The following is a 13,422-nucleotide window of genomic DNA, read 5'->3' on the forward strand; positions in this document are numbered from 1 at the left end:
TCTGGTGATGGCAACAGTACTCGGGCACATGCTCTTCAGAAACAACAACTGTTTAAGTAGTCAAACTAAAGTAACTAATATCATCTTTAATCTGATAACATTACTGGTCCCATCAGGCAGCCCTATTAGCTAAGTATTATATGTTTAATATAATTTAATTAATATTTAATTAACCAAACAAAATATTAAACAAATTTTATTAAATATGTGTAGTTAAATTGTTTCAATTTTTATTTTTGAACAAGAGTTTCTCATTATATCTCAATCTGAAAATTAGCATTAAGTTAGTCTCAGTGTTAAGGGGGTGAACATCATATAGAAAATTATTTAGCACTGATATGACCATAAAGGGGATAAATAAAAACTAGGAGGGAAACCAAAAATAAGCCCAAAATTTCACCAAAAAAGCTGATATTTAGTGTAAGCACTAGCTGCCACTATGTTTAAAAAATATAATGGTCAAATGGATAAACATTATGACTAAATTACTTACAAAAGAGAACTATACCCATTTTCAATATAACTTAATACAAATAAAAATAGCGTTTGCACAGAATAAGCAAAAACACCACTGTAGCATACTCTCTCTCTCTCTCTATTGTTTAGGTGGCTTTCCCTTAACCCATTAACTGTTCCACAGAGTGTACAAACATTCAATTTTAACCAACTACAATCACTCAATCTTAAAACAGCTAAACTCCGGAAACACACAATATCTGGCTTACAAGCTCCATGTATTTTTATTTTTTCACGATGTAAAACTATTTACATGGCGAAAAAATATCACTTTAAGCCGGGTAAAACACTTTACATGATGTTTCCAATAATTTCAATGCTCATATTTTTTGATATTGTTATTAACATATTACTTTAATTCGGACGAGTTGCTGATTTGCGGTCCGATATGGTGTAAATTTACAAAATACCGGTTCTTTTCCTAATTATCTAGCGTATGTCGAATTATCATATACCGAAACTTTTATACTGCTTCTTGGTTTTAGAAGCCAAAAATATGCATTAGACCTTAAACAATAAAAAAAAAAACAATACTAAGCTAATAAATTTATTTGAAATAACGTTATATTCGTCTTATAAAACTATTATCGTTTTTACGTTAAAACAGAACTTCTAAAGTTTTCTTTTTTTTTTTTTTTTTTACTTTTAACTTTTCTGTTTTTTTCTTCTGCAATACGCTTGTTCGATACCACACCTCAGGTTCATTAAACCTCTTGATGAGGCCAGTCATATGATGAAAGAACATTTGCTTTCAAGAAACACAGACGGTTCTATATACGCATAAAGTTCGAATTCGGTTAAATATACAAATTGATCGATGACTACCGTATGCCGAAAATGCAAATACAGCATATAATATTGGATAAAGGTGACAAACGGAAGTTTAGCATCTTAACATGAAGTTCTTTTTATTTGTTCTTAGAAGATGTAAGTCAAAACAAACCAATTATTAACGAAATTTATAACAGAATCCATACACCAAGTTCCAGAAACTATATCCCGACACTCACCAGTCAGACATTAAGTGGTCAGTGGATATTAAATTTCATCGTTTTGCAAGACTCTGACTATTGCTCTTTATCGTGACAGTGTCTCATCTTTTTATAACCATTACCAATTACTTGCGACGTGTTCAACGGTTTGATTACATTTAAATAAATTACCTCCATAGCAATCACTGATCAGGTTATTTACTGTGATATAAAAAATCGTCTCAGCTGTTGTATGCAATTGGCAGTACTGCCCTCTATAGGTTATGACATTTTATATCGATGGTTAATAACTGTTAGTTGTAATCTGAATGTCATTTATTTAATACATTTTCAATAAAACTTGAAAAAAAATAATAAAATATCTAATAGTGATGTGTTATTAATTTAAGTTAAAGTAGTTTATTTATTATTCATGAGTAATATTATTAATGCTTTCTGTAAACGAGATTAAAATGTTGTTCTGGAGATGGCGTTCATGTGCACTTCAAGTAGTACTGGCGGTAGTTCAAGACTTGCGTGATGGTGGGATGTGGATAATTGTAAGTTTAAATGGACACTGAAAAAAAAGGGTATTATTCACAAAGGAATATGCTTCGCTATCGGTATGTTGAAATATAGAATCGGCTTTCAAGAGTTATGAATCCTTCTGCGAAAGAGATACAGGTAATGTGAATTTTTTTTTAATTATAAATATTATTTAAGCAAAAGATGATAGACATAAAAATTAGTAAATTAATTACAGTAGTAATCAATTTAGAAATTTAACTTTAGAATTTAAATCATGGCCATGTTTGTATTAATTCTCAATGCCAGCACGCATTAATGCTAAATTCACATCTCCTAAATTGGTATTAATATTTTAGTTTTTGCGGTTGGATCATGAACTATGAAAGTGAAATCCATCGCTTCATCTTGTAAGCTTCGGCCATATGCTGTTGTGGAAAAATTCGATTAACGGGATGTTTTAAATTTTCTGTACATATAGTATCTGTTGGTGATCCATACTAAAACAGGGTTGGATTTAAACTGTTTTTCTAGTGGGTGGTGGGGGGATGAAATATAACGATGTTGAAATGTTCTCAAACAATAGCTGAATCATAAAACAGTATCTGTTTCAATTTACTCGGGCTTTAGTGGGGGGGTCTCACACCCCTAATGGGTCCGTTACTGAATTCTAATGTTAAATGGGAAATCTCGGGGATATTTGAGCAGCATGGCTTTGTACCATTAATCATAAGAATTTAACTAATGAAAGGGAAACATTCAGAAAAGAAAAAATTAAGTACCAGTGAGCCCTACACAAATCATACTTTGCCTTAAGTTCGGGATCTTTTTATATTGTGCATTGTCGTTACTCACTAAGATATTTGTCTGCCTAGTTTAAAGGTTGTTACCATAACTTAGGAAATGATACTAAATTATTACATTTGGCTGACACATCAGGATTTCCCACTGGAAGACTTCGATTTTTCACTTTCGAGATAGACAAATTGCAATTAATGACTTTTGAGGGATATATCTCGTGAGTATGGGCTTGGCACACCCAGGGTCCTGAGCTGGATATCATCATTCTTCTCTTTCTTGGTGATTCCCTTCTACTTTTGTCTCCCTCTCAGGGTAACGTGGGAATTTGTTTTTCCTGTTGCAGCATAAGCCTCGGGCTTCCTTGCACCATATGGCTAATAATAATAATACAGTACATCTGAGAGTACGTTATTGCCTATTCCGTGATCCTAGTATTTATATTTCATATGAACACTGCATAGAATTAATGAATATTTTGGCAACAGTTTCTTCACATTTTGGATTTCATTATTAATATTGCTAATAGGGATTAAATCATTCAGCAGTGTTTCTTTATTAATAACTCGCCTCACTATTTTCTGAGTTTAAATGAAGTCAGTCATGGAAAATAATAAAAAATAACCATAAGGTATCATCTATTGAGATACACGCACTTTATAAGGATCATCAAGTAAGAACATAAATCAATCAGTTGCAATCTCAGATAAGAATTATGTGGCGAAAAAATGTAACTGTAAGACAGTTGCAAATAGTTAAAAAAAAAAAAAAAAATTAATTAATCCCAAAAATAAATTCACTTAACTTTTTGATATCTTTCAGCAGTTTCATATAATTCTTATGACAGACTTCAGTTAATCTCTTGTAGTAGTAATAGAGGCATGTGATCCAAGAAAGCAAGCTTATGTAGCATCAGCTAAAAAAAAAAATTCATACAGTTCATTCCTTCTAAAAGTTTGTTCAGTTCCTCCTTGAATCTATTTAAGCTATCAACTTCCACAGCGACAGATGGAAGTTTGTTCCAGCAATTAACCATCCGCTGGCTAAAGGCAAATTTCCACACCTATTCTACAGCTGTCTTTCCTCAATTTGAATTTGCCCCCTTATGTTTGTAATCTGAGCAAGCAGAAGGATCCCATCAGAATTCAGCATGCTCGATCCATTCACGGCCTTATACACTTCAATCAGATCACCTTGTTTTTACTTGAGAACCTTTAAAGATAAGACGTACACACTTTATAAGTGTGCATGTCTTATCTTTATTCTTAACCTTATTTCTTTCCCATGTACTTCATTTAATTTTTTTTTTTTTTTTTTTTTATGAAAACCCCAAACATGAGAAGTATTAGAATCTATAGTACTTAGTACCGTGCATGGGTTGGAGGTTGAGAAGACGAAAGAAGATATTTGTTGACATTAGACTTGAACTTCTGTAGATTGTAATATTCAGGAAATACATATAAAGGAAGGTTGTTCCAAAAAATGGCAGTCGAATGAATAAACGAGGAAGATGAAAAGTTTGTTCTGTGAGATTGAAGATGGATGTTGCTGGTGGTGAAACATGTTCGGACTGTTTTGAAAGAGAGAGTGGGAATTATAAAGCCAATTCAGAAGAACAGTGCCCATGGAAGTATCTGTAGAAAAGGCATGCAGCAGAAACAGTATGTTACTGACATACTGAGTGGAGCGACTCTGTTAGAGATGTCATTAATTAACCTAACTGCCCTCTTCTGAATGGAATCTAGAAGACTGAGAGAGGTTTTGGGGTCACTGCCCCAGATGTGGGAACAATATTCCACAGTAGGGCGGATTTGCGATTTGTACAGAGTGAACAGCTGTTTGGAAGAAAAGTAACGCCGAGAGCAAAAGAGAAAACCAAGTTTTTTAGATGCAGAGGAAGCAATATTTGTAATGTGCTTGTGCCAAGAGAGAGATTAGAAGTCGGTAATCCCCAAAAGAGATATATCATCTTGCCTAGAAATCGGAGTGTCACAAAGATAAGCATAGGAGCAGAAGAATCCTTTTTTGCGAGATATAAGACAAGACTGAGTTTTAGGATTGAAATCAACTAAGTTGTCTTTGCCCCACTGGAGATCGGCATTTAAGGAATTGGTAGCAAATGTTTGAGAAGTTGAAGCTGATTGAGCAGGGCAAGGTTTCTCAAAATGGAAAGTGGAATGCAATGTGCTGTCATCAGCAAAACTATGGATAGGATTTCCAGTCAATGGAAGAACATTAACATACAAGAGGAAAAGAGTGGGGGAAAGAACTGAACCTTGGGAGACACCAGCATTAGTGGAAGAAGTTAGAAGACAGAGAGCCATCTACTATCACCCTCAGTGAGTGATCAGAGAGAAAACTGGATGACCAGTTACAAAAAACAGTTGGCAAACCATAAGATGGAAGCTTGTTTAGAAGACCTTTATGCCAAACGTGATTGAAAGCCTTTGAGATGTCAATAGCTTGACATCTCAAACTGCTTGTGTTTCACCGAACTTTTCCATTGAATTTGTCCATAAATGGGTAACATAAGCCAGAATATCACCAGTGGATCGACACTGACGGAATCCATATAGGCAATCATTGATCAGACAGAAGGTTTCTAGATAGTTTGATTTGGCAGTTAATTGATTTCTCCATTACTTTAGAAAGGGTAATACCTTAATGCATAAATAGCCAAACCTCGATTAGAGTAATGATCACTTTAATGCTTTGGAAATAATAGATTTAGTCAGTTTTTTTTTTTTTTTTTTGTCCATATGGGAAGAGTAATGTAAATACCTATTTGATGGTATTTGCCATTTATTAAAATATTTTCACAATAAAGCCTGGGAGCCAGAATTGTCCTAACTCTGCTGAGCTTGTCAGACATCAGTAGAGTAGTGTACTTGAAAGATATTCAGACTGATAAGCTTTAATCAGAATTACCACTGCTATTAAACATCACAACAAAATTTCATGCTTTTCTACTCCACCCAATATATACAATAAAATATAGCATTAAAACATGTAATGGTTTTTTTTATTATTTCATAATACAGCAATTTTTCTTTAACATCCTAACAACTTCAGTGACTGTTTCTTTCAAGTTTAATGGAGAGTTAGATTTACCAAACTGGCCTTAGCTCCATATAGTCCATTAAGGTGATATTTTACTGTAAAAATGTTCTTACAGTTTTGTAAGAACATTTTTCTATAATATATTTCATTATATGAGAGCAAATTTGAAATTAAGGTATCCATTTTTCCAATTTAAAATTTAGATATAGTATAGAAATGTAACTGTATCACAGTTCTGTCCATACCCTCTCCTTCTGCACATTTATGTAATGCAGACAGTTTTATTGTCTATCCAGATACATAGTACATATGGGCTAATATACATTATTTTCTGTTAGTGTTAAATGATGAAGCTAAGTCATGATGTTCAGTCTTCTCTGCTTATGCTAATTATGTCATCATCATCATCATCAGCCATTTTCAATCCACTGCAAGATGAAGGCCTCTCCAGCAACTTTCCAGTTCCTTCTGTTTTGAGCACTGGCCATCCATTTACTACTCGAAAACTCATGAATTTCATCTATCCATCTCCGCCTTTGTCTTCCAGGTTTTCTTCTAGCTCCTCTTGGGTACCATTCTGTTATTTTCTTAGTCCATCTGTCATCATGTCTTCGAGCTATATGTCCTGCCCAAGACCATTTTAGTTCTTTAGTTTTGATAAGAATGTCCTTTACTTGAGTTTGCTGCCTAATCCATGTGTTTCTCTTCTTATCTAACAGTCTGATTCCCAATATGATTCGTTCCATTCTTCGCTGTATAGTTCTCAGCTTCTCTTCCATTCTTTTGGTGAGTGCCCAAGTTTCACTTCCATAAGTCATGGTGGGGAGTATACATTGATTCATTATTTTACGTTTCAGACAAACTGGGATATTGCTCTTCAGTATGTGACTATATTTCCTGAATGCTATCCATCCAAAATTTATTCTTCTCTTGACTTCCAGCCATTTATCATTATTACAGCTAATAACTTGTCCCAGATAAGTATATGACTCCACCTTTTCAATTACTGCTCCTTCAATCATTATTTCCCTTTCCGTGGCATACTTGTTCATCATTACTTTTGTTTTAGCCATATTCATCTTTAGTCCAAAATCCTTACTAACTCTGCATAACTGATAAAGATTTTCCTCTAATTCTTTGGGATCGTGGCTTATGACCACAATGTCATCTGCAAATCGTAAATGGTTTAGGTACTCTCCGTTCACATTGACTCCTTTCTGCGACCAGTCTAATCTTCTGAAAGCTTCCTCAAGGGCAGCAGTAAACAGCTTCGGAGATATTGTGTCTCCTTGTCGAACTCCTTTCTCGATTTTAAATTTGCTACTGTCTTTGTCTAGTCTAATAAAGGATGTAGCACTCTCATATATTTTCTTCAAAATCATAATATATGGAGTATCTATGCCTTGTCTTTCCAGTGCCCGAAACATTGCCTTATGCTGTATGGAGTCAAATGCCTTTTCATAATCCACAAATGCCAGGCATAATGGTGTTTTATATTCATTTGCTTTCTCCATTAGCTGTGATATTACGTGAAGGTGATCCATAGTTGAGAATCCTGTCCTAAAGCCAGCTTGCTCTTTCGGTTGATTCTCATCAAGTATTCTTTCTTTATGCTAATTATGTATGCCATTTCAAATATATATATATATATTTGAAGAATATTAAGATTGCAAATCTCTGCAGGATTGCAAAAGAATTTACTGCCAGGTATATAATGAGTATTTAGATGACATGGTTTTACTTAAGTTTTTGATATACAGCTGGCAATAAATAAGTTCAAAACAATCTGTTATGTACTATGATGTTAATATAGGTTAATTACTATATTTGGTCTTTGAAGCTGTTACAGACTAATGTATATCAAGCTGGACTTGCTATCTGGGAGTATAAAACGATGGAACTGATATTTAGGTGACACTCAAGTCAAGCAGACTGAATTTTGGCGAAGTCTGGATGATCTGTGACAACCAAAACCTCTGCTTGCACTTTCACAATGCTGGGACTGTTAGTAACCCGAGGTATAACTCCCATATGCAAAATCTTAAATACTGGAGAAAGTCAGGTATCAATGAGTTCGAAATGATTAGTGGAGTTGGGATATAGGCAACAGATGAATTTGACAGAATGGAGCAGTGAGATTTTAAGCAAAGAAGATCAAAAAGAGGAGATTCCCAATTATTTAATCTCTAACAGGGAATATCAGAGCAGACATATATACAATACCACCTTTGAAGCTAAAGGAATCATACAGAAAATAATTTGACCAACTGAGATGAACAGTGGTGGAATCAACCGATAATTGGGATTCTGTCAGAAAAAAGTATGTGGGATTTGGCAGAATATAAGTGGAAATGGATATCATTGTGATTGGCACTGAGTGAATGTGTATTTGTAAACTGAATGTGAAAGAATTTGGGAAGCTTATTATTTTCACAGATAGGTTTGTTCTATTACTTTGACAATTCATGATATATTCAGTAGTAAGAAAAGGTAGGAAGGACATGTTGTATGAGGTAATGAAGTTTTTGGATATGGTGTACACACACAGCAAGAATATACTCAGCTCCTTGACATAACATGGCCTCAACAATGCCCCGTGCATACACACTACTCAAACTCCCTCCAATCACTATCTGGCACAGTACAGGCAGTGAGATTATACACTAGCTGATCCAGAAACTTCATAGAGAGTTTCCAGCAGGTTCGGTCTGGTGGACTATCTACCAGTCAACTTGCAAACATCATGTTAGAGCTGTACCCTCGAAATGTAAGGAAGATCTAATCTCATCATGATGTCCATCGTAACCTCAAAAGACATCAATCATGATGCAAGAGATGAGGGAGTTGCTGGAGCTTTGCTCTGAATGCTAAACATGGGTTCCACATGGGTTCAAGTCTTCAATAAGCAAAGCATTGGTATACACTGGTTGATGAGAGTCATCTACTGCCTAGCATTGCCTGGTAACACAGAGGGGGTGGCAATCCATGTGGTCTGGATGCCACATCTTGACCACTGCTTATGTTGGTTCACACCTAGGTGGTTACCAAGTGTCCAAGTAGTGTGTATGCGAGGGGAATTGTTGAGGCCATGTTATGTCAAAGAGCTGAGTATGTCTTGCCATGTGTATGCCATATCCAAAAACTTCATACAACATGTCCTCCTGACCTTTTCTTACTACTGAATACGTGATTAATAGTCAAAGTAAAAGAACAAACTTATCTATGAAAAGAACTAAACCTCCCGAAGGTTTCCTCATTCATTTTACAAATATACCTTGGCTCAGTTCCAATCTCAGTGATATCCATTTCTACTTAGTTTGCCAAATCCCTCATACTTTTATTTTCTGACAGAATTCTAGTTATCGGTTGATTTAACAACTATTCATCTCAGTTGTCCAAATTATTTACTGTACAATTCTTTTGCTTCAAAGGTGGTATTGTGCATATGTCTGCTCTGATATTCCTGTGCATACCAGGCTTATTGATCAAATTCCAGAGGGTATATGGCGTGTGTGTATACCCTCTGGTATTCAATTAATAAGCCTGATATGCACATTATTCTATGTGCTATGTGTGCGTGTATATATATATATATATATATATATATATGAAAATTAAATTAATTTTTTAATTTTCAGTAAATATTTTAATATTTGTTTTTCAAGTCTTTCAAAAACCAAAAGCTGTGCTATGCAATTCACCCAAAAAAATCCAGAGGGTATACAGCATATTCCCTCCACTACAGCCCTGTGTCTAAGTACATGGTTGAAGTGAGTGATCCTCTAGGAACCTCAGATCACAACTTGGTGATGGTCTCTTCTCCAGTGGAACATCTCTTTCGTGGCCATTCCCAACCTTTGTTGTTTGGCATTACAAGAATGCAAAATGGGATGACCTGCAAGATTTCTTTTCCTTGGTCATTTTCTGCTTATACAAAAGCTCGCAACAATTGTAAAGCAGTTATTAATCAATCCAAACTAGATTTTGAACAGGCTACAAGTAAAAAACTTGCTTCTTATCCATGTGATAGTTGGGCATTCTGGTCTGTTGCCAAGGTTGCAACTTTTGCCCATCTCTATTCCTACCTCTGTTAAAACCATGTGGTTCTATTGCCACTTCAACCAAAGATAAAGTTGACCTGTTAGCATCCTACTTTTTTTTTTTCCTAACTTGTGTATTGATTGATCTTGGAAACCACCTCCTACCATTCCCAGTACACTTCCTTCCATGCCTCCTCTGATCTTCCATCAGAAGGATATATGAAGAATTTAATTACCTTGATACCATGAAAACTACAGCTCCTGATGTTATTTCTCTACTTGTTCTGAAAACTGGTGCACCTGAACTTACTCGTGTTCTGTGTTGCCATTTTCCACTTTGTTATTCCATCTGTGTTTTCTTTTCTGCTTGGAAATTTTGCTCATATCCAGCCAGTTCCTAAAAACGGTGACAAATCCCTTCCATCCAATTATCATCCCATTGCACTTCTACTCTTTCAAAAGTAATGAAGAAACCTATTAGTTGCCAACTCCTAAACTATCTAGTAACCTTCCATCTGATCAATGATCATGCACATGAATTCTGTCAGTGTCAGTCTGCTGGTGATATACTGACTTAAGTTAACCACCTATGGATAAATTTGGTAGAAAAGTTTGGCGAAACTCAAGCAGTTTTTTTTTTCTTAAAATTTCTAAGATTTTGATTGTGTTTGGCATAAATGTCTCCTAAATAAGCTTCCATCTTATGGTTTGCCAACCTTTTTTTGTAATTGGGTATCCAGTTTTCTCTCTGACCACTCACTGCAGGTGATGGTAGATGGTTCTCTGTCTTCTAACTTCACTAATATTGGTGATTCCCAAGGTTCAGTTCTTTCTGCCACTCTCCCTCTTGTATATTAATGACCTTCTCCTATTGACTGGAAATCCTATTCATAGTTTTGCTATGGATAGGATTTCCAGTCAATAGGATAAGAAACCTTGCCCTGCACAAACAGCTTCTTGCTAATGCTCCTAAAAACCAAAACAACAAACAAAACAAACCTGCACAAACAGCTTCAATGTCTCGAATATCCACTACCAATTCCCTAATTGATCTCTTACCTTTGCTTTACTGGAAGATTATTTTGCTGATCTCAAAGTAATTTTCCAGTAGAGCAAAGGTAACATAGTTGATTTCAATCTTTCTAAAACTCAGTCCTGTCTTATATCTCGCAAAAAGCTTTCCTGTGCTTATCTTCGATGACAGTCAGATTTCTAGACAAGGTCACCTATTTCTATTAGGGATTACCCTGACTTCTAATGTTTCTTGGCATAAGCACATTAGAAGAATTTGTACAATAGTCTTCCATGCAGAACTTAAGTAATTAAGAAAACCCCATGACCTGCCCTGGCAGCCTGTCTGCATTGCTCAGAAAACTTCATATCTGATTGCACAATTGCCCCGAGGTCTTTTTCATTTTCTACCACCTTAAGTGTAGTACCACACAGTTGGTACGTTTCTCTGGGGTTACTTCTACCCCTAGAGCCTTTAGGCAGCGGGTGGTTAATTGCTGGAACAAACTTCCATCTGTCATTATGGAAGTTGATAGGTTGAATAAATTTAAGGAGGAACTGGACAGTCATTTGGAGGGAATGGTGTGTTTTTTTTTTTTTTTTTTTTGACTGATTCTGCATAAGCTCATACACTTGCTTTCTTGCATCACATGCCACTACTACTACATAACAAATATTGTTTTCTCCCCATCTAAAAAACTGGGTTTTCTCTTTCCCTCTCAATGTTACTTTTCTTCCAAACAGCTGTTCACTCTGTACAAATCACAAATCCTCTTACTGTGGATATTGTTCCTACATCTGGGGCAGTGCCCCAAAACCTCTGTCTTCTAGCTTCCATACAGAAGAGGGCAGTTAAGTTAATTAATAACTCATCTCTAACAAAGTATCTCCATGCTCTTCTGTCTCATAGATGTTGTTTCTGGTGCTATATACACTTCATCTGAATTGGCTTCTATAATTCCTGCTCTCTTCAAAACTAGTCAAAAGAGATGCCGCAGTGAGTCAGCATCTGTTTACTGCCCAACTTCAAACTCACAGAACCAACCAACCAACCTTCTTCCTCATTTATTCTTGAAATTTACAACCTACAGAAATTCAAGTCTTATGTCAAATATATTCTTTCATCTTCTCAATCTTCAACTCATGCATGGTACTAAGTACCATGGTTCTAATATCTCTTGTGCTTTGGGGTCTTCATAAAAAATAAAAAAAATTCAGTTAATATTTTAGGAACTCCTAAGATCCCATGAAACAATTTTATAGGATTACAAGCAAATCCTTTTGTCATCCATACAATTGTATAGTAAAAGCAATTAAGAAAAAGAGCATCATGATAAGTCAGAGTAATTTGGAAAGTGCTGTTGAAGGATATCTTCTGTAATTATATAAAAAATTCATAATAAAATTAATCTTACATTCTAATGCAATAATAATTATTATTTTTTCTTGTTGTTTGTCATATTACTGTGATTTCTATCACCTAAACGAACCCTACCTTTTCTCTTTACTGTCTCTGTCCTGCCTTTGTCTCCTCCAAACTTTTTTTTTTTTAAATATGTATATATTCTCATAAGGCATTCTTAATAATACACTATCGCTGTAGCTATATACTGTTTAATGTTAATTTGTAAAATTTGTGTAGCTACACTGGATCTCATACTTTCATAGTAACTTATGTTGAGGTTTTTTTTTTTTAAACAAAACTGGAATTTGCTTAAAAAACCACACAGACCTTTTGATAATCAGGGGTGAGTCCAAATTGTTTTTCTTGTGGGAGAGTGGAATAATCTTGATGATTATGTGATTGACAGTAATTGAAAATTAAGTTTGAATTTATATCTGATTTTTAATAAGCTTTTATATGATATACATGCCAAATGAATAGTTGCTATATGATAACTTAATATTGTAAAACACAATATTTGCTTCATTTTTCTTGTGGATGGGCGGAGGTTAGCTCAGATCACACCTTCCTAGACCTGCCAGTGGTGGGACTTCGTGCTGGCTCTGATTGCCATTACATGACAGTGAAATATTTGACATGTGCTATCAGCTATAGTAGTATTGATATATCCTATGTCTATGTAGACTTGTCATCGTTTGTGTTCTATGTCAAGGATAATGTTTTATCCTTGTTGTTCCCTTTATTTCTTACTAATACTGACATTAAATGCAGGGTTGTGTTAAATCTCTCCTAATTATGACAAAATGGCAGTATTACTGAGACACTTTCCTAGTGGTGGGCATCTGTTATTTATTTATTTTTATCTCCCTCCATGTGCTGAAATTTTATAAATCTGTCTGTCTTGTATAACACTATATTTCTGTCAACCGCCTTTGTAGTCTTTGGACTTCCGCTGGTGCCTTTTCTTTCACACATCATTCCGGCCATTTCCTGTTTATTCTACTCATCTTTCTCACATATTTTGTATATTCTTTAATGCAAGCACAGTATTAAAAATCACACTTATTACATGTGTCATGTTTAAAAAATAGTCCTT

The 13,422-nt window shown here is 35.0% G+C and overlaps 1 protein-coding gene across 2 annotated transcripts in view; it reads left to right on the top strand.

The window, feature by feature from the left end:
* Positions 1-1,994: 1,994 nt before the first annotated feature.
* The window catches only part of LOC150083733 (uncharacterized), a 126,070-nt gene continuing 114,642 nt past the window's right edge, over positions 1,995-13,422 (top strand). For both annotated transcript variants that reach the window (XM_090377453.1, XM_090377449.1), the window contains exon 1: positions 1,995-2,171. The gene's annotated coding sequence lies outside the window, so the exon portion shown is untranslated. The remainder of the gene's footprint in view (positions 2,172-13,422) is intronic.

Source organism: Mastigoproctus giganteus, chromosome 7, assembly GCF_048544385.1.
Source record: "Mastigoproctus giganteus isolate SK-2022 chromosome 7, ASM4854438v1, whole genome shotgun sequence".
Taxonomy (NCBI): domain Eukaryota; kingdom Metazoa; phylum Arthropoda; class Arachnida; order Uropygi; family Thelyphonidae; genus Mastigoproctus; species Mastigoproctus giganteus.